General features: G+C 28.2%; 1 protein-coding gene across 7 annotated transcripts in view; it reads right to left on the bottom strand.

The window, feature by feature from the left end:
* Nucleotides 1–23054, bottom strand: part of LOC129919842 (rab11 family-interacting protein 3) — a 161822-nt gene that overhangs the window by 120764 nt on the left and 18004 nt on the right. For all 7 annotated transcript variants that reach the window (XM_056000916.1, XM_056000918.1, XM_056000917.1 and 4 more), the window contains exon 2: nucleotides 8980–9012. The gene's annotated coding sequence lies outside the window, so the exon portion shown is untranslated. The remainder of the gene's footprint in view (nucleotides 1–8979; nucleotides 9013–23054) is intronic.

Raw genomic sequence — 23054 nt, 5'->3', positions numbered from 1 at the left:
TTTGAAACCAAAAAAAAAAAATAAAATGCACGACTGGGGTCGCACGTACTTGCTCTTGTAGTTTAAAACATTGTTATGTTAGTTTACTTGTATATTTAAAGAGCTGCCTCTATATAAATTTAAAGAAATTTTGTTGATGTTGGGGAAGAGCCGACATTTAGGGTAAAATTCTGTAAAATGAAAAAAATATATTTTTTATTTGACTTTTTTGAAGAAAATAAAAATGCAGTTCTATTGCAATTGCTTTGAATATTACGTCTGCAAAGTTTAATCAAAATCTTTAGAGCAGTTTTCGAGTTATTTGGTACAATTTGAAAAATTTGTATGGGAGGTACACTTTTTTTACTTTTTTGAGATAAACTAAAAATGCAGTTTTATTTCAATTACTTTGAATATTACAAATTTTAATCAAAATCGTTGGAACCGTTTTCGAGTTATTTGGTATAATTTGAAAAAAATTTATGGAAGGTACCTACACTTTTTTGACTTTTTTGAGTAATGTAATGTAATGTTGGTTTTGATTAAAACATCAAATTTTTTTTCGACACGAAACTAATACTTGAACTATAGTCTATAGAGCAAGTAAAAATTAAATTACGGGCGAGCCGAGTTCGGGAAGTGGGTGGGTTGAGTTTTTAATGTTAAAAAATGGTATATCTCGATTTCCGGTAAAACTACAAGGCCTATAGAAAAAAGTTGTATGGCAAAGTTGTAGGTAATAAAAAGATCTCAACTTTTGTATCGACAATTTTTTCACATACCTAACCTCAAAATTTATGTGAAAAATTCAAATAATCGAGTTTTTGGTTTTTTTTTTATTTTTTATCTTTTTCAAAAAAAAAATTTGTTTTCAATGAAATTTTGTGAAAACTTACCTTAATGTCCCAAATACACTATAATTTATTTGATTTAAAATATTTATTTTTTTCACCTTATTTTGACTTAATATTAAAAAAAAAAAAAAACACCCTTATTTTCAATCGAAAATTCACTTGTCAAAATATCAGCTTTTTTCAAAAAGTCGGTGGCCATTTCTTTCGTTAAAATGTCTACTTTCTGATGGTGTAAAAATAAATTTACATTAATGTACTAAAGTAGATGTTCTAGTAAAATGCAAAAAATGAAAAACGCTTGAATTCGTTTACAATTTTGGCCTATTTATTAAAAATTAAACTTTAATTACACAAAAAACCGTAAGATTTCATGTTACATTGATAAATTTTATTATTTTTTGGAAAAGGATTAATCAGCTTTTGCTAAAAAATAAATCGACAAACAGTAATTGAGTACAGAAGGATTTCTAAAAGTCAGGTTTTTCTATCTCTTAAAGAAAATCTGCCAATAAACTAAAGAATTTTAAAATATTTCAATAGACTTAACTACAACTTATATTCCATTTGGCTTAATTTAGTCATTTGTTACCTAGTTTGGATCTGTTAAATTATCTTTTCTTCTTTTATAATGATAAAATTAATACATATTGAGCCTAAAATCAAGATTTCATTAAAAATCATCACACCTACTCTTCTTAAATACCTCAACATATTGAAAGTGAAAAAAAAAAAAAAAATAATAATCCACGAAACTTTTGTTCCAAGTCACGCGTCAAAATAATAATATCTTTTTTATTCTTTAATGTTGTAACCTTGTGGTTTTGAGTAATTGCATTTGAACGTGCGTATTTGATGTTAAAAAGAAATAGTTCTTTTTTTTTTGTTACACGTGATACACCATAAGTTTTCAATTTCAATACAATACTAAGAAAATTGATCTTTTGATCTTTTTGAAATGCTATATTTTGTTTTGATTTTTTTTTTTTTTCTCAGAGCAGGTAGCTACTTTTGTAGTTAGAATTCGTTTTGGTTGAAGTTTGTAATGATTTTAGGGGTGCAACTTATTGTTTAACACCCTGATGTTATTTTTTTTTGCTTCTTTCTTTTTATGACACCGTCTGGCTAAGGATCATAAAACTATTAAACTCATTTTACACGAACACGAATGTCAAGTTGCTGACGCCAAATGGTAGTCAGGTATATAAGGTGTGAAAAGAAAGTTATAATTTTAGTAACGCGTTACGAAAAACCAACATTTTCGAGTTTTTGAAGTGAAAACTTCTTTGGTATCTAATGATTTGAAACACGATGAAACGAAAAAGCAAAGTAAAACTTTGTGGTTTATAATCAACGCACAGCTTAAACTATAAAAGATATAAAAATCGTTGATATGCTATTAATTAGGTATAAACTTGAAGGGATTTTTCGAAATTAAAATAGGGATAAAACGACATAGCAATAAAATGGCTATTTTCTAAAAGGTTAGTCGTAGAGAATTGAATTTTTTTAAGTCAATAAATAATTTTATTGTTAGGCTAACAAAAAAAAATTAAAAACCAAGTTATGAAAGGTTTTTTAAATGATAACATGTGGCAAAGTTTTGACATAGTGGTTATTTTAGAAAAGAGGAAGTTTTCTTTGACAATTTATATGATATCATTGAAAGTAAATGAATAAAAAAATAGGTGTCCATTACGGATTTTTTTCGAAGACGTTGCGTTTTGAAATGTGAATTTTTGAAAAACACCTTTTTTGAGGTATTTTTGAGTGTTTTTTTTTATTTTTAAGTATTTTTTGGAGCGTTTAAAAAATTTCAAACTTATCGGACACATGAGGTGTTCAGAATAATAATACATAGGTAAGGTCAATTTGAAATTTATACATTATTCTGAGCTTTTAGAAACTTTTTTCTCAGGAACTAAAAGAACTTTCCAAATAAATGTTTCACAGATCAATAGCTACAAGATACACAATCTTACATTGAAAAACTTCAAAATTACCACAAAATACCTGTGGAGATCTGTTGCCGATGGCCAACCATCAGTTTAAAAAGTACCGTAAAAATTAGTGGTTTATAAGTACCTACATGGTTGGCTGAAAAAAATTGTTATTTTTTTTTTTGTAGACGTGTTGTACAGATATGATTGAGATGAATAATTAAAGCTGAAATAATAAGCTTTTTGATGATATAAAATTTATTGCAGGTTGTCATATAAAAAAACGGACTTTAAGGTGATAGAAGAAACAAAAGTTTATTTTTATTAACTTGTTTGATGATAATTGATTGCATTAAAATAATTTCAACTCTTTTTGTAGATGTCGTACAGGCTTGATTAAGCTGAAATAATAAATCTTGAATTTATTATAGGTTCTTGTATACAAAAATGGATTTAAAAGTGATGTCAGAAAAAAATGTTAGATTTTTTCGATTTTTTTTTTGAAAGAAAAATGATTTTTTAAGGTTTCACTTCTTCCACGTGTGAACACATGATTTTTTTCTTCTTTTTTAAACCAAGATATCTTAAATTATTTGGCGATCTGAAATTTCATTAACATTTAAAGCTCATTAAAAACAAACCAATCCTATCCTCATTTACTCCAAAAAAACAAAATTTACCTAATAAATTGAATTTTGACAGATTAAATACTCCCCCTTGGGATACTCAATTTGACTTCAATGAATGTAAAACTAATCTAATAAAAGCATTTTAAAGTCGCATTATGGAGAAACCAAGTCCGAATGCGGAACCCAAACATAATCATCATCATCTTCATCACATATCGCCATCAGCATTATTGTCACTCTCTTGGTTTGTTAGTGCTATTTATGAGGACAACACTCTTATATGGAATGCAACCGAACAACCCCATTAAGTAGGATTGAATCAATGCAGTCCTCGGTCTTCAGTCAGCCAATAGTTGCGATGGCAGTTGTAAAAGTTGGAGAAATAGAAAAGGAAAAAAACTGAAAAAAAAAACCTGAAGACTGACAGAATGAAGTGAAAACTATGTCGGAATCTTGGAATTTATGTTCTCACTGTTGTGTTGTAGTGGAGTGAATAAATTTTATGGTTTAACAACAATAATGTTTCGGATTCGGATGAAATGAGTTGTTTTTATATGATCTAATCGAACGATGGAAAGTTGTTGTCTGGAAAGTAAATAATTCACTTCATGAAAAATACATTTCAGAATTCAATTAAACAGCGATTGTGATATAAATCTACACATTTAATTAATTGAAATTGTGTTTGGGCTTGTTCGTTAGTCTTAATGGCTTAAGTCCATACAATTTTCAATTATTTTCAGATTATTTATATCTTGAAAGAAAAAATTGAGAGAACACACCTTCGATCGAAACAATTAGAACGCAGAAAGTTTCACAACTACTTCCAAGAATTTGTCCCCAAGAAAAAATACTTTCAATGCAATTTAACTTAACTCAAACCCATGTTAAACCATCACCGTGCCCAAGTCCAATTATATATATATTTTGCTCCTTAAAATCGATTTTTTTTTATATTCTGCACAAAATAATATAACCTACGCCAACGCCCTTCATACAAACATTGAGAAATATATTTCTTAATGGTCAGCAATGTTGGATTTTTTTATTTTTGTAACGCTTTTTAAGCTTAATGGTAAATGTAAAGAAAGAAAATCAATAAATATCCAAAGTAAATACATGTCAATAAAAATACAAGCAATACACAATCTAACTGCATTATTACAAAATTCATTGTTATACTTTAGATACTTTCGAAGAAAAAAAATATATATAAATGTAAGTATAGTAAAAATATTCCTTTTATTTTAACTGCAGAAAATGGAAACTTCATTTTTAACACTGAATGCATTTTTAATGAAGCGATTTATTACACCAGAACTAATTGCATAGTAATTATTATTATTGTAGTGAAAAAGAAAAAGGGTCAAAGGATGTGCATTGTTTTTGTTTTATATCCCTAGTTGCTGTTACCAATATTTTTTGTATTATTATGTTTGATTCAAGCGAAAAATACCACTTTTTGTGAAACTCGAGTGGAAGAGCAGCCTAATTTTTGAAAAAATTGTTTTTTTAACAATCTTCATGATTGTAGAAAAACAGCTAGGTACTTACGAAATCTAAAGGTACATTATTTTATTTGTGAGAATGAATTTACAACTGTTCGAAAATATTTTTTTATTTTTTCAAAGACATTGTTAATCGAAGTTTATATTGTTTACAAATATAAAGCTATGATTACACGGTCAACGAAATCGGTCAACGCGTTGACTCTCTGACGTGAAAATGACGTCACAATCTGTCCCAATAGTGTCACGTCGTGTGATAGTCAACGAAAACTCCTGTCATTGCGTTGACGGGTACGATGACTATCGCGTTGACACACATTTTTGGGTCATCGCATTGACTATTTTCGATGACCGTGTAATATCTCTGTCAATGCTATTGGGACGCGTTGATAGGATTTTAGGACTCGGTGTCATCGCAATGACCCTGTCCGAGCGTTGACGGGGCAGAATTTAATACCGTGTCATCGTTTCAGAATGACATTGTTTTTTTTTGTATAGAAATGTGATGAAAGTTGGATTGGGAACATTTTTTGAAGGGCGAATGATGTACCGTTTTAGAGGGAGGGGGTTCTCATGTCATCATTTCACCTTTTTGCTTTTTTTTTCCAAAAAAAACTTTTCGGTATGGCCATGGCATCCATGTTGGATGCAAGAATTTTTTTTTTACAAAAAACCAAAAACCATTTGTATATTCTAAGCTACATTTTAAGACCATAACCATTAACATTGGGTGCCGCGTTCCTATGCTATAAGCGTTTGAAGGTGGCCATATTGATTTTTTTTCGATTTTTTTAAAATCAAATGTCGAAACTTTTTTATTTTTTTTTCTAATTTTTAGACAAAACTTTAGTAATTTTACATTTATATTTTTTCAACAATCTTATTAGAACTCATTTAAGACTTTTATCTTAAAAATGCATTGCGTATATCACGAAATATTTCAATTTCAATGCGACCATGTAAAACAAATTTTCGTTTAATTTTTCTATGAGAGCTTTTTTCAAATCTCATTTTCTCCGCTTTTTTTGTTTACAAAATATTTTTAGAAAATTTAAATTTTTGCTTTGTGTCAAACCGTATGATCAACAAAGTTTTGTGAGCCAACGCGTTGACACTGCTAAGTAAACGTCACGTTGACACACCTGCGGGTCAACGTAATTTAGGACAACATTGACGCAATAGTGTCAATCGTGTGATAGTCAATGTTTTATGCATTGACACTGTGAACGTTGACGGTGAGATGACAGAGAGAATATGGATTTTTTCTTGACGTCAGAGAGTCAACGCGTTGACCGATTTCGTTGACCGTGTAATCAAAGCTTAAGTGATTAAAAAAACGTATGTTTTTTTTTACGAACATACAAATTTATAATTAGGATTAGAATTTTATAAACTTAAATACTATAGAAAAATATACATCGGTTACATAATAGCTTTTAAATACTAATGGAAGCGTCTTTCTTGTCCTCTGGTTACAGACTCACATACTCATATACCTCCTCTTAACGTGAATATGACGAAACCATTTTTTTAAAAACATAAATCAAGACTTAAAAACAAAATCTAAAAAAAAAAAACTTACCAAACCATTTTCAAAATCCAACTTTTTTTTTAATGGTAACATAAACGATTGTATACGAAAAGTTTTGGTTGAGATATCGTTTACGAAAAATTCAAAGATAAAAAGCTTTTATCGCAAAAGTATCACAAAAGTACCATTCTATTTGCAAAATTACACAAACAAATTTAATCAAAGTCATAGAGCCGTTTTCGAAAACAATAAACTTTTTTATTTTCAATAGTTTAAATCCTAAGCGGGCTTAAGGTCGGTATTGAATCTTATTTTAAGTTTTTCGTCGATGTATTGCGTTTACGCTCTTTTTCAGCTATAAAAATAAATTGGACAAATTCTGAAAATTCAAATTCAGTGTTTTTGGTATTTTTTTTACCGTTTTTAGTAATTTAAAAATAATACAAAAGATAGGTATTTAGGTATTTTTGATTTTTGGCTTCAAATTCAAGTGTTTTAGTTATATATTATCAAAAACATGATTATCTAATGTTTTTTTAATAATAAACTATTTCTAATAAGCATCCGATGTCCTTCAACCAGGATTTTTTATTTTAATCAAGTAAGTAGAAATTGGTCAGTATTATAGTAAGAGGACCTATCTAGATCATCATTTACCCTACAAAGGAAAAAATCGAAAATCTGCGATTTTCAAATTAGGAGGCGTGGTAACCGCCCATTTTCGCTGAATTTTTATCAAATAGTTTAGAGCACTTCTGACAATCGTAGAATCTTGAAACTCGGTAGAAGGATAGAGCTGGTAGTCTATACAAAAGGTAAAGAAAAAATTTTAAATTTGAGATTTTTAGCCCGAGGGCCTGGTAACCGCCCATTTTCAGTGAATTTTCATCAAACATTATAGAGCACTTCTGTTAGAATCTTATATAGCTTGGTAGGATCTTATGCAAAAGAATTATTTAAAAAAATAGACATTCCTTAGATATTCGAACACAACTGCCTTAAGAGAATTAGGAAATATGGAAAGCTTGAGATCTTTTTAGGAAAGGCGCTAGAATAACCAAATAATATAGATTTTAAAAAAAGTAGGTATTGAGATATAAAAGTGTACCAAGTTCTAAAGTTTGGTTTAAAATTGATACCAACTAAATTGTGATTGTTTACTTGGCAATTTTTCAATTAACCTTAAAAATCTATAATTAAAAGAAAAATTGTCAAGTAAACAATCACAATTTAATTGGTACCAATTTCAAACCAAACTTAAGAACTTGGTACACTTTTATATCTCAGTACCTACTTTTTGTGCCAACATAATTTTAACATAGGAGAACTTTGCTCTTTTTTTTATAGTTATGTTTTTGTTGTGATATTCTCCACTTTAATGTCATAAGCACATAATATTATTTTTTGTTGAAGACACAAAATTTTAACAACTGTTATGCTGCAAACATTAAAAAAATAAATTTTAACAATATTATTTCTACTTTCTAGATAATTATAAAGGCGAAAAAAGCTCTAAAATAAATTGAACATTAAAAAATATTGAATATTGAAGTGCGTTTCTTCAAGAAATAACTTTTCGGAAACTCTAACTACTATAGCAAAACATACCTACTAGTACCTATGTAGTTTCTGGCTACAAAAATAATGAAAAAGAGAGACAAAATAAAAAGTAAGTAAAAATGTTTTCATTGATGTTGGCCCATGGCAGTGATTAATGAATAAAATGTTCAAAATAATTGTTGATTCTGTTTTATACAAAATTTCTCTACGTAGATATGCAGTTGTAGACTTGTGCATAATTAGTACCTACATTCTTAAAAAAAAAAAAAAACACACAAACGGTTTCACTTGAATGTCCATAAAACCATAATAAGTGACCCTTCTCAAACTTAAAAACTTTCCTATCCAACTAAATCTAACTTTGAATTTGCCAGAGCAATGACATTATATACACAAACAAACAAGCAACACACGGAAATGCACAATTAATTGTTTGGAGGACGTCTTCTTCACTATATTTCTATAACAACATAAGTTTGTGACTTAATTTCATTCACATGTAGAGTAGATAGAAGTGGTAAAATATAGAAGCACTGAAGCGCGCTATTAAAAAAAAAAAAAAGTAAAAAGGTTGAAAATGAAATTAAGCAAAGCGTGGGATTATTGTTTTTATTTTTTTTTCATAATAAATATATGAGACCCTCATCGTTGAATGGTTGCAATGAATCATAATACAGGGCACCCTTTTAAGCTTTAAGTTATGCAACGAAAAGCAAACTAAAGAAACTATAAACAACTTATATATTTTGAGATCAAAATCAGGGTAATTTTGATTTATAATGTGGGAAACAGTCAGAAAAGCAAAAAAAAAATAAAAATTATTTTGAAATTTCCATTTGAATGATTTTATAATATTAATTTAAGTGAGGTAATTCAATTTAGCAATAAGTCTGCAAATTCAATGAACTTTTAGTTTCTTTTCAACCTGAGCTTCCATTTGAGGTAGGTAAGTTATAGTTTATGGATTACAAATCAGCTTACCTTATTTTGAATGATTTTTTTAAGACGCCAGTTCTGAAAGTAAAGAAATAAATTTTCATTAATACATATTTAATAGCAAAGGTTTAGAAATAGTTATAATAACAAACTAAAAAAAAAAAAAAACAACCTTTTAGCATCTTTCTCAAACAATCACTTTTTTGTATAACTAAAAATTCTTTCACTTTACCATTTCATAAAAAAAAATCCATAAACAATGATAACAAAATCAAGCAAAAAAATACATTTCTCACTTCTTCTGCTACCTAACCATTTTTGTCTAGGTCATGAACTTGTTTTTTTTTTTAGAGTGTTAAACCAAAGAAAAGAAATCGACGAAAATTTCAAAGTACTTTAATATTAGCAGTGTGACGAAGTTTTAAGCCAAAGATATATTGCAAAGCTTTACGTAAAATACTTTCGCTTGATAGACATGAGCAGACCTCACGATATGCAAAGGCCCTGAAGCCTGAATCAAAAATTGTTTTTTGTCAATTTGGATTTTCTCAATTACTAATTTCCTACGTTTCCTGTTTTAATAAAGATTGACAAAAATCTTGTAAGAAGTTTTAAAGTAAATTAACTTAGGTCCAATTTATTCACTCTCCATTATATTTAAAGTCCCCATTAAAAATAAAAAATCTGTCAAATCACATACAAAATTTAAAATTTCCCGTTTTTAATGGAGGCTTTAAATTTAATGGAGTGTGAATAAATTGGGCCTTAATCATTTAACTTATGTTTTTAAGCTTGTGTAAATTGTGAGTATTGAATACCTATTGAATTTGTAATTTTTTTAAGTTTTAATAAGTGAAAAAATATAAAAGGGAACATGACCCAACAAACAATATCCCTTCTATAAAGTTTTACAGGAGCTACATTACCACCTGTAAAGCTTTATAGAAGCAAATTTGTTAGTCGGGGAGCCCAAGTATACTTTCCTACAGTTTGCAATATAGTTAATCCACCCCTGTTCTGTTTTATAGCTGTAAAACTAGATTATTGTTAGGCTTATGTTTAAAAGGTTGTTAACTTTTTTTTCTTTGTCATGGAGAGTGGTTTTAAAGGCTTATTTTTTTTTTAACTTTTTGTTTACATTTTACTTTTGAGGTTGTGTTATAAAAATTACATAGCATGCACTTAAGTGAAATAGCTAAATTGCTACTGATACAAACAAGAAAATAAAAAGTTTGGATATTATAATGCGTTTCAATGTTTTTATAATACGAATCACTTTTGCAAAAAATGTCATGATACCTGTCACACGTTAAGTATTCAAATGTTTTTATAATCTTTTATTGTACAAAATAAACAAATTTAAGGAATGTGAAGATTTTCAAGTTGTGTATTTATGTGTCATCATTTTTTTTGTGTGACATTTTTGTAATAAAACTGATGCACAATCAACACATTTCGGTGTATATTTATTACATTTGTAATTAGTTGTAAATAATGTTTTTGCTTTGTTTGCAATTTAGTAAGTGATTTTCGAAATAGCTTTGCCAGCAAAAATAACCAAGATATTTTTGTTGATTTTACTGTACTTTGTTTGTACTTTGGTAGAAGTGATTTAGATATTGGTCTAATTTGTTTGTCTTCTATTTAATTATTTTTGAGCCTTTTGAAGTTTTCCCCAAAATTTTTGAATTGGTTTGAAGAATATAATTAAAATATTTACATATGGAATTCGACGTCATTCTCATGTTCACCTCACTCAATATGTATTTATTGGCTATGTGCTTCCCTAACGATGCCACACAGGTGCCTAAATTTTCATTTTTGATTGCAACAGCAATACATTTTGAACGAGTTAAGATGATTTATTTTTTTTTTTTAAACTTCATTAGTTTAAAAAAAAAATTGTCATATAGAATGGTTACGACTTTTTATTAAAGTTAGAGTCGTTTAAAAACAAAATTATTGTAAATGATTAAAAAAAAAAATATTTACATAAATTAAAATGGGACCTATCGCATTTTGTTGTAATTATTATAAATGAACACTTAAAACCAAAATTTCAAAAACACCAATTCAAAAACTAAAAAAAAAGAATTAAAATTAAAAAAAAATTAAAAATATTTTTTTTCTTGAAATTTTTTTTTTTTTTTTTTGTTTCTATTAAAACTAGTTATATAAAAGTTATTATATAAAAAAATCATTGAAATTTAACAAACTGTTTGAGAGAAAGTCAGAAATTAAAAAAAAAAGTCATGTGTGCAATTCACACGTGGTAGAAGTGAAACCTTAAAAAAAAATTTTCTTGCAAAAAAAAAAGAAAAAATCTACCTATTTTTTATTCTATCTCCTTAAAATACCATGTTTTTTATATGACAACCTATATTAAATTTTTTATCATCTGAAAGCTTATTGTCCAATATAAGTTCAAGTGACCTCAACTCCAAAAATTTATAAAGCGTTTCGCCCAGGTACGACAGTGGGCTCATCAGACGCCTTATTTTGGTCGATGTTTACCGACACTATATAAAACTCACAGTATGAATATACTGTGAATTATAATATTCTAAGGGAATTTGTTTAAATTCAGACACTTAGAAAATGTATGCCCGTGGTCAGGCTTATATAATAACGAAGAAAAAAATAACAAAAATAATAAAAAATTATTAAAATTATTTTTATTTTAAGTGGAGTGATTGAATATAATCCAATATAAGTTCAAGTGACCTCATGTGTGAGTTTTATATAGTGTCGGTAAACATCGACCAAAATAAGGCGTCTTAGTAAGGGTACGACAGATCTAACTGATGAGCCCACTGTCGTACCTGGGCGAAACGCTTTATAAATTTTTGGAGTTGAGGTCACTTGAACTTATATTGGATTATATTCAATCACTCCACTTAAAATAAAAATAATTTTAATAATTTTTTATTATTTTTGTTATTTTTTTCTTCGTTATTATGAAAGCTTATTGTTTCAGCTCAAAATATTTATATCGTTCATTTCTATACAACATCTACAAAAGGAGCTTATTTTTTTCAAACCAAATCACTTTTCATCAAAAAAGCAAAAAAATCAATCTTTTTTCTCTTTTAACACCATTAAATATATTTTTTTAAATGACAACCTATAGTAAATTTTATATCATCTGAAAGGTTATTTCACCTTTTATATGACGTATGAATCATATTTCTACCATGCCTAGAAAAAAAAATAAGAATTTTTTAAAGCCAACTACGTCGAAATTTCAATCTGAGATTACGGTACTTCCTACACTGGTCATCGTCAACAGATGTCCACAGGTTTTTTGAGGTATTTTTCAAGTTTTTCAATTTAAGATTGTGTAACTTGTAGAGCTTTTATAGTTAATTGTGATAAATCAAATGAAAGGTTATGTTATCAGCATGCGTATTAAAGTTAATTCAAATTTGTATGTGTAATAGATCAAAAGATATAACGTGTGTAGAAAAATAACATCTTTTTACCGTTATCTCAGAATTTTGCATATGAAATTAATTGAAATTTTGTACATTTATATATTTTTTTTTAATAACCTATCTACAGTACAAATTTCATTCATCTATCTATTAAAACAAAAAAGTTATAACAAGTTGAATGTTCGTGTCGCGTTTTCGTTTCATCTTGTTTCAAATCACTACGATACTAAAGAAGTTTTCACTTCAAAAATGTGTTACAAGTTATCGTTAATAAGGGTTACTGAAAAATATCCATTTAATCAAATGATATGCCTTGTCTAAAAATTACAAATCAAAACCATTTTTTCAGAAAATCACACTTTTCCAAAATTTATTTTAACCCTCTGTCGGCACACGGGTGCGAATTTGGCAGGACAAAAATAAAAAAATTACGATTTTTCAAAAAAGTGGTCACAAAAAAGTCTCTTTATAAGGGTGAAAATATTTTTTTTCGGAATTGTGAATACAATATTTGAATTCCTCGGAATATTCTACATCAATTTCATACTTGAATCCTTATAAAATATTGTGACCGAAAAAAGTTCTAGCGACATGAAAAAGTATAAACCAAATTCTCACCCGTGTGCCTATCACGTCACAAAAAAGAGGTGTGCCTACAGAGGATTAATCTTAACAAATTAATTCCAAAAACGCCTCTGAAGAGTCTCCAAAATCGTTACATATTAAGTTTGAAATTAATTGGTCCATCAGTAATCAGGTTTTAATGAATCAAGTATAAAATATCAAGGGATATTCTAGTTGCAGTTTAGTGATTTATTCTGTTTGTATCTTAGAAATTCATTGGAACCTCCAAAATCGGTCCTCAAGTTCTTTTTTTTTAATTAATTACATTTCATGTTTTCTTTTATTTACACATTTTAAACTTCTAAAACCAACAATTAAATAGAAGTATGTTTTCAATTCATCTTCATCCTGTTTATCTATGCCAACATTTTTTCTCATCTCATTTAATCAAAAGAAAAGAGTTCTTAAACGAAAAAAAAAAAAAAGAAATGAAAATCTCATAGAATCGGGTCAAAAAATTCTACATCATCCAGACGGTGGAAATTTTCATTTTCTTGAATTAAATCACAAATGCAAACACAAATAGTCTGGGAAATAAAATAACTTATTTTTTTTAACTTATTGAAAATAGTCTATTTTCGACTGTATTGAAATAGGTTTTTGAGATACATAATTTTGGAATTCTAAAAAACCTGTTTTTGAGCTCTAAATCAAAATTCAACTAAATTGAGATGGTATAGTTTTTATAATTTCAAAAATCTTCATTTGAAAAGTTTCAAAGTTACCTCTCAGACTATTTTGTGGGTGTTTATTTAAATGAAAAGCTTGCAAACACAAGTTGTCTATCCAATCCAAATAAATAAAACATATATACAAAGTTGAAAGCATCGCATCGTCATCACTTAAAGTGTACACCGTACCCTATTAATACACAAATTTAGGTCGCGCCTTCAACTCAGACGTATCAGACATTACTCACTCTCTAATATAGTATAGCATGAAAAAAGTTTGTTTTTTTTTTCTACTTTACGCCCGCCTTTGATTAGACACTGGAAGGCGCGGAGACCTCAGCCAGCACAAGATAAATTATTGTTCATCTGATCTCAACCATGAACTTCAAACTCAGAAAGCGATTTCCAGTTTCTGTGCAGCATTTTTTGTGAAGCTTTTTTTTATATTGTTAGATCGTTTTTTTTTTTAGGTTAAGACAGATGTTTCCAACACTCGCCGATGTACTCGTAGAAGATAAAGAATTTCTACACAAAAAAAAACTGAACAAGATACTAAACATCTTCAAGTTGGTTTTGGTGTTGTTCTAGATAAATCATTGACATTTGTATCCTAAGGTTTAAAATGTATAAATTGTTGTTTAAAAATATTTGTGTGTTTATTTTTATATATTTAAGGTGGATGCACAAGAACAACAAATTTCACTAGCCTTATCCTGACATCCTGGCAAAATAAAATATCATATTTCACTTCTTGTTCTTCTTTTACATGTATTTCTGTGTTAATATGCTGCATATCGTTCATTTCAACATGTGCAATCCGCATGCTAAACATAGGTACTCGAAAGGTACTGCAGTGGATTTGTTTTTGTGTGTTCCAATTTTTGTTTGGGAAGTAAATACTTATCCAAGAGAGATGAGTGCATATTTCCTAAATAATCATGCAGGTGCAGTTTTTTTTTCTGTGTTACTCTGCCGTTGTTTGCTTTTTTTTCCTCTCAGAGGAAAGAATCCTATTTCATTTGCGGATGATGGGAAATAGCGCTTCCCTTTAGCAAAATGAGAAGGTCTTAATGGGAATAGTGGAACATATTACATAATTGGTTTCAAGTGACTTAGCGATGGATGAACAAATATGTGCAGTGTGCATGCACTTGTATAGAATTGAGATGGTATTCTTGTGAGGTAAATGTAGAATGGTGGCTGACAGGTGTTCATTAGGGCAAGTGCTACTTATTGAAAATGGTTTCTAGATTTTTGAATATAAATAACGTACTTGCCCTAATGCAGTTATTATCAATATATCTTTATTCAGCAAAAAATGTCTTTTGACCATTCATAATATTTTTTGGTAGGTACGTTTTCCGAAACGAACTTTGATCTTAAAATATAATCATAGATAAAACCTCTTTTAAATTGTAATTTAGATGATATGGTAAATCTTGCCTTTAAAAAAAAAAAAACTCCAATCCATAATGCCCTCATCTTTGGTGGCCGATATTACCTACAGTACATACACTGCACAGCAGTGGTACGACTTTACTTCAATTGAAGTAGATCTACTTCTTTTTTTCCAAAAAAAATTAAATCTACTTCCTACTTCGCACCATCACAAAAATATCGAAATCTACTTCATTTTAAAATTTCTGTTCCAATCTATTTCAAGTTATCAAAATTTAAGCCAAATCTACTTCTTTTTTTAGAAAACCAAAAATTTGACTAAAAATTTTTATAAAACAATGTATAAAAATACATTTACACCGAAAATATGTAGTTTGAAAGAATTAAATTTTTTTGTTTTTAGTTGTTTTTACTAATTAAATTATTTAACTTAAGTAAATTTAATAGAATTATTTTTTTTTATATCGATTTTTTATAAAGAAAAGGATATTTTGAAATTTACTTCGATTTTTCTCAATCTACTTCCATTTTTTCCTCAAATCTACTTCGACTTTTTTTCTGCAAGTGGTAACGCTGCTGCACAGTGGTTCCGTAGCAGGCCATAGGCCGAAATATCGATGTCAATATAATGACGTCATTTTTCGTTATATTTGTTATAAAAAGCCTATTCTATAAGATAGCATAACAGACATTTTGAGAAAATAACGGAACTTTTCATATCGACCATGAAAAGTTGTCGAAAAAAGTCTGATTTCAATGCTTTATTTTTGGTCCCGAATCAACTTAAACTTTTAAGTGTATTTTTCGGTTAAAATTATTTTTAAAGTTTTTTTTTTGTTATGGAACTTAAAGTTGAAGGTATTTACTTTATTTAAAGAGTTTACAATTCTATTTTATTTAAAATTTTCAATAAAAAACAGACTAGAAAAGGACAGGTTCAAATTCCATACTTTTCTCACTTTACCGAAACTTTTAACTATGTTGTCATCAATATAAATACATGATTCATATACATAAATTTTCTCTAGCACGTGTAGTTTCTTAAACAATTGAATCTGTCTGCGAATAAGTGCGACGGGCTACGACTGACTCTTTCACACTTATTGTTTCAATTTTACCCATATTTCTCATATTTAAAACTTTTTCAAAAAAAAATTTTTTTTTTTTTTAAGTTTTTATGTTTTCCTTAAGTTTTTGCACATATTTTTATAAAAATATATGATATTAAGCAAGCTTTAAGTCTGAAATGTAACATAAAAATTATGACTGAAATTGAAAAAAAAAAAACCAAATAAATAATTTTAAAAAATAACTTATCATTTGCTTGTATTTAGATTCAAGGCTTCTTTTTACATTTTGTTATTAAATATATACAAGATTTTTTTATAAAACAATTGTTTTTAAATTAATTCATTTTTTATTGCTAAAAAAATATGTTCTTACACATATTCAAGTATATTTTGTTGCTATCCTAACCATAATTCCCTATGGCCGCCCTTTTTAGAAACCGGTACCACTGTGCACTGTTAAAAATTTTTGGGGTAGTTTCTACGAAAATTTGGGTAACTCCAAAATTTTATCAAAATGTAATACTTTGAATATATTACATTTCCAAATCATATACAAGATTTATTGAAATTTAATATTTTTTTTTAAAACAAGGATTTTCTCTTAAATATTAATTTTTATTTTATTATAATTAGATACTTTTTTTTTCATTCTTGATATTTTAGGTGTTTTCTTTCTTACTTATTAAAAATGAAACAAAAGATAACTGAAAGTGATTTTTTTGTCATAAAAATAATAATAGTGATATTATTCTCTATATTTTTTTTTTCTTTTTTCACAAACTATGTTAACCCTTTCGGACCCAGCGTTACTCTCATGTAACATTTTTTTAAAAATTCGTAAAAAATATTAAATTAAACAATTTTTTAGGTTACGATGGCTTAATTGAAAGATAATAATGCCTAGTTACTGGATTATTACAAAAAGTTAGTCAAATATCATACCTTTAATTTTTTTTATCGAGAAAGGGACTGAAATTCACATTTTTTTTTTTTTTTGCAAAAAAATTTTTTTTTATATATGGTCATAATTTTGAAAAAAAGATTTAAAAAATGTTAATGCAGAAAGTGTTTTGTTTTTTTTGCTTAGAAGAAGAAGCATACATTATAGTTTCATAAAAAGTTATTTTCTCAGTTCTCCGACTTTTTTTGGTGGTCAAAGGCAGCAAGGGCGGATCCAGGATTTTTTTCTGGGGGGGGCACAAGGGACGGATTGGCAAAAAAATCAGCAATAACAGTTAGAAATAAAGTGAAGTATCATACGACTGACTGACAAGCAGCGAATTTTAACGACGCACAGTGCGGTATTTTAGTCTAAAACCTGGCCAAACATATTTGGGCACATTTTCCACATCAAATAGGTACCAAATTACAAAAAAAATATTCGGAAGGAAAAATTTCATTTTCTTGGTACAGTAAAAGCCACTTAAGTGCTTACCCACTTACCTCCCGATTAGCCGGGAAAAAAAAATATTAAAAATCATAAAATGCACGTATAAGCCTGTACTATAACTTTTCTTAAAGTTCGTTATTTATTTTATTTTTTGAGTCAAGTTGTTTCATTAAGGCCCATTTGCTGAAACGAAACTTAAATAGTTAAGTAAAACCTAAAGAGGTAAGTTTCACATAACGGTTTGCTTGAATTTAAAACTAACATAACTTAGCGGGAAGAAATTTAAGAACAGAAGCAGTTAGGCCCATTTGCTGAAACTAGTCATAAATATTGATCTTATCTAGGCCGAACATAGCTCTTAAGTTTTACTTAGTTTATTCTAAGTTTCTAAAAAATATTTATATTCAACCTAGCAATGACTTACTTTCATGCGAGAAATCCCTGAGAACTTCAAATTAATTTGTCAAATCGATAAAATCGTCAGTTAGTTTTTATTTGTTTTTGAGAAATTTTAGCAAAAAAATTGTTAAGAATGCCTTTAAATTAATGGAAAAAGGTAAAAATAATGAAAATCAAATAAAATTTGCGTTAAATTAATAAATGGAATAATTTTAGTGAATGTGTTTGTGTTTTGTGAACGTATGTATGTGTGTGTCAAAATTAGTGTTGAAAAAAAACAACAAAAGGGTGAACATTCTCTCAAACAAATTTTCAGTGAATTTTTGCATCTACAGATGGTTGGAATTTATAAAAGTAAGTTAACTCATATTGCTATAGGCAGGGGCGTACACTCCCTTGGGGCAAGCGGGGCGGCGCCCCGGGGCCCCCGACCGACCCCAGGGCCCCAACTGGAGACAATGCAGAGAAGGAAACTTTTAGAATAAATTGAGTTCCGAAGTAGGTAAATTAAAATGTATTTGCATCACTTCGGATACAAGGGAGACAAATTATATCATTCTGTGTAATGTATAATGCATTGGTAGCCACACAATATATACTGATTTAATAAAAAGGTTACCACAGGGTCCCCAAAAAAATAAACTGCTTTTTTAAAAGAAAAAATTTTAATCTTAGGGCCCCAAAAAATATTACTTGAAAATTCTTTGCAAGCACAAATAATACATTAGGGGCCCCAAAAAAGCAAAAAAACACCTTCAGGCCACGGGCCCCAAAAGCCTTTACTTCGGGGCGTTAAAAAAAGTTAAATAAAAAAAAAATTGTTTTTTAAATTAAATTACATTTGTTGATGGATTACTAAATATTACTTTAGGAGCCCCAAAAAATATGACTTCGGGGCTCCAAAAATATTATATGAAGGGTCCCAAAAAATAATTTTTCAGGAACCCCGTTAGTTGAGAGCTAATCAAATATTAATTTGGGGGCCCCAAAATCTATTACTAAGGACCCCAAAAATATTCATTAAATTTTCTGATGGCATGACAAATATTATATGAGGATCCTCAAAAGCTATTACTTCAGTGGTTCAAAACAATCAAATCTAAAATTAAATAGCAATTCAGGGGCCCCAACATAAATACATCAGAGCCCAAAATAAAAACATTATTTTATAGGTGGCATTTCGAATATTACTTCAGAACAGAGGCCCCAATTCCTATTAATTCTTAGCTCCAAAAAAATTATATTATATTTTATGGGCCTCTAAGCACTCACTTTTGAGGCCCCAAAAAAAGTTTTTCAGGGACCCCAAAATAAAAAAAAATTATGTCTGGTGACGGAAAATCAAATACCTAACCTATAGTATGTATTTATTACTTCAAAACAGAGGCCCCAAGAACTATCAATTCTAAGCTTCAAAAATTTAGTGTTACTTAGTGTTCTACTTAAGTATTTTTTCAATTCTAAGCTTCAAAAATTTTTTATTTTAGGGGACTCTAAATATTTAATTTTTGGGGCCCCAAAATTAATTTTTCAGGGGGCGCAAAGTAAAAAAAAATTATGTTTAATGATGTAAAATCAAATATGTACATGTTCATATTACTTCAGAATAGAGGCCCCAAGAACTATCAATTCTAAGCTAAAAAAATATTTATTTTAGGGGTCTCTAAATATTCAATTTTGGGGGCCCCTAGTACAAGGATTTGCTACTTTTATGATAAAAATTTTAAGTAAGTATAGCAAAGTGCATTACGAACATAATAAAACATTAAAATAAACATAAAAATAAATAAGCCATACAAAAAAAAAATGTATGGCGTATACGTACTTTTGTTTTTGTATCTAAGTGGCCCCCAAATATCAAAGGGGCCCCAAAATTTAGTCTTGCTCCGGGGCCTCGGCAACTCAACGTACACCACTGGCTATAGGTACTTAATTTTTGTCCATTTTGGTACCAACGCATTATTTTTTGAGTGGTATTCTCTGTTTTTTCTCAAATAAATGTGCTTAAGTAAAACATAAACTACTTAAGTTCTACTATTTCTTCCCCCTAAGTTATGTTAAACTTAGAGGAATTTATGACCTAGTTTGAAGTTCGTGCAAATCGCAATGTAGAACTTAGGACTTTACGTTTCACTTAAATATTTAAGTATCGTTTCAGCAAATGGGCCTTAGTGTTCTACTTAAGTATTTTTATTAAATAAAAAAGAAAAGAATGCGGCTTAAGAAATGGATGTACATATGTAGTCAAAAATTACATCAATTATCAATTTAATAGAAATTTTTTCACTTTCATTAGCATTTACCATCTACAGATGGAAAAACTTTCAACACAAATTTTTGAAACACTGTTTACTTTTTGTTATCATAATTTTCATTCTTAGTTTTGTCAAACGCACACATTTAAAAATTAAATTCTTTCAAATGAATATTTTTCAAAATTAAATTTAACATATATTTTTGGTCACTTTCACTGTTGAATCTTTTTTTTCTGTAATAAAAAGACACACACTTTTCTTAGCAACAAATTTGTTGCATTCTAACTGCTTAATTTTCTCAAAAACAATTTCTATGGATTTGACATTTGGATTTGAAGTTCTCAGCGATTTATATCATGAAAGAAAATCATTGCTGAGTTCCATATAAATATTTTTTAGCAACGTAGAATAAAATAAGAAGAACTTAAGAACTATGTTGGACCTATGTATTTAGGATTCAAATTTATGACCCGTATTAGCAAATGGGCCTAAATAGTTTTTGAGAAATTAAGTTTTAAAGATGAAATGTAGAAAAAAATGTTTTCGTTTTTTAATTGATTTTGTATAAAATTTTGCAATATTATGGACATATTTATACCATTTTTTAATGACCTCGTAGTTTTTAGTCAAATACTTGAGACTTCATTCTAATAAAAAATATTAAAGTTCCTAAGATTAAAAAAAAAAACTGAAACATAGGTAGGTACTTTTTTTCTGGGAAAAGTTTTGTTGTTTTTATTTGCAATACATTTTTTTATATCTCAAGAATATTGTGTTCAAATTGTAGGTCTATTGGAGCCAAATTGACCAAGTTATGAGTATTTTAATACTTCGCTTACGAACGTTTTAGTCCAGGATTCAAAACTTTAAATCGTTCTCCCCACAACTAATGTTTTCAAGCCGGTGCCCTTTATAACTTCAAAACTACTGCACCGATTCTTTTGAAATTTGTGGCGGGTTGCGCTATTTTAAAAACACTAACGTAAGAAAAAAATAACGAAAAAAGTGCAAATTTTTTAAGTGTGTATTTCAACCGCTTCGTATGGAAAAATAGAGTTGCATATACAATTAAATTTTTTTTAGAATACAATTCATACCTTAATTGTCAATGTCCATATCAAAATTTTTCACCTAAATCACTTTGAAGTTAAAAAAAAACACTTAGAAAATTCACTTTTTTTTAAATCGAAAAAAAATTCGTGTTTACCTAACAAATAGTGGTTTATTTATTTGTGAGGTGGATCAGCAAACAATAAAATTCGCATTTTCAGCCAGAAATAGACAAGAGTTTCACTTAAGTTCTTTCTGTTATTATTCATATATTTTAACAACTCTTATAATTTGATTTGCTTTAAGTATGAACCAGTTCTGGGGGGGGCACGTGCCCCCGTGCCCCCCCCCCTGGATCCGCCGGTGATAGGCAGTGCATGTTACTTATAACATGAGAAAAACACATTAGTTTTGCTATTTATTATTTTGGAAAATAACTTTTTGCTATTCATATTTCTTAGTTGTGATGTTTTTGACCCGATAATACCGAAAAAACATTTTTTAATATTGATTTTCATAGCTTGGGTTCGAAAGGGTTAAGTAAAATCTTATTGCCGATCGGCAATAAGTATTTCATATAATTCAGTAATTCATATATTTTACTTCGAAAAAACACAAAGCGTCTTTTAATTAATACAAATAAAGATTTTTTTATTTTAGTTTTTGTATCAGAAAAAACTGGTAGCGATAACCGTAGCCTAGACGAAAGAATTTTTATTTCTATTTTAAAATAGCGTCCATGTTCGTTTACGTTTCTGATTCAGTTTACTTAAATATCAATATTCTTGTATTAAAAAGAAAGAAGACGAATTTATAATTTAGGTGCCTAGGAATTAGAATTAGAATTAAATTCAAATTTCTTATACATATATCAAACTTTTGATTGCAATTTAATGTTTTTTTTGTATTAACCACAGGGTTGTACAAAAGAATTTTTTTAATGCATTTGTTTTTCATTCCAAATTTAATAAAAAAAAATTTATTGCAAATACAAAATTTTTGCATTAAAAAAAAAATTATTTAAGCTGATAAATATTTGCATACAAAAATTTTTTATAGCAAATAAAAAAAAAATTCATGAAAAAAATGTTAAACATTTTTCAGTTGCAATAAAATTTTTTATTTTAATGCAAATTCTTTTCAGTAGCAATAAATATTTTTTTTTACGAACATTTTTTTTTATTTTTTTTTTTTTTTTAATTTCTAATAGGTACATTCTTTTTTTCAATTGATATTTTTACAACCCTAATTAAAAATAAAGTTTTTAATATAAAAGTATTTGTAATAATTTAGTAGAGTAACTAAAGCAAATTATTAGGGAACCCGGCCGAACAGCTCTGATTTTGACGATTTTTTTTTCAAACGTAGGTAATTAAAAATACTTTAAAGTCTATAGATTAAAAATTGCCGGTGTTGCCGTATTGTTTTTTAAAATTAAAATTAATTTTTTTTTAACAAAACCATTTTTTTTGCTTAAATTTCATAAAACAAATGATAGCAAAAGATTCTCTAGGTAATTTAAGGAAAATATATAAAAGGCAGTAAGGGACAATCTTTCATCGTTTAAGCGATAAATGCAATTTTCTAACATTCTGACCTCAAACACAAAAAAAAATATTTTGAAAACAACGGCAACACCTACAATATTTTAAAATACATTTTTAAAAAGCCAGAAGCTCATTCTTATCCTTATTAATAAATGCGACCAAAGAAAAATTTAAAATGACTTTTTTCCAAACTTTTTCTAATAAAATAAAAATTTATTTAAAAAAAATTTTGGCCATAAATATTATCACTTGAATTTCGAAGCAAAAAAGTTAAAATATATC

Source organism: Episyrphus balteatus, chromosome 4 (assembly GCF_945859705.1).
Source record: "Episyrphus balteatus chromosome 4, idEpiBalt1.1, whole genome shotgun sequence".
In the NCBI taxonomy this organism is placed as follows: Eukaryota; Metazoa; Arthropoda; class Insecta; order Diptera; family Syrphidae; genus Episyrphus; species Episyrphus balteatus.
Note: the sequence above shows the minus strand (reverse complement) of the source record. Positions and strands in the feature narration are given on the sequence as shown.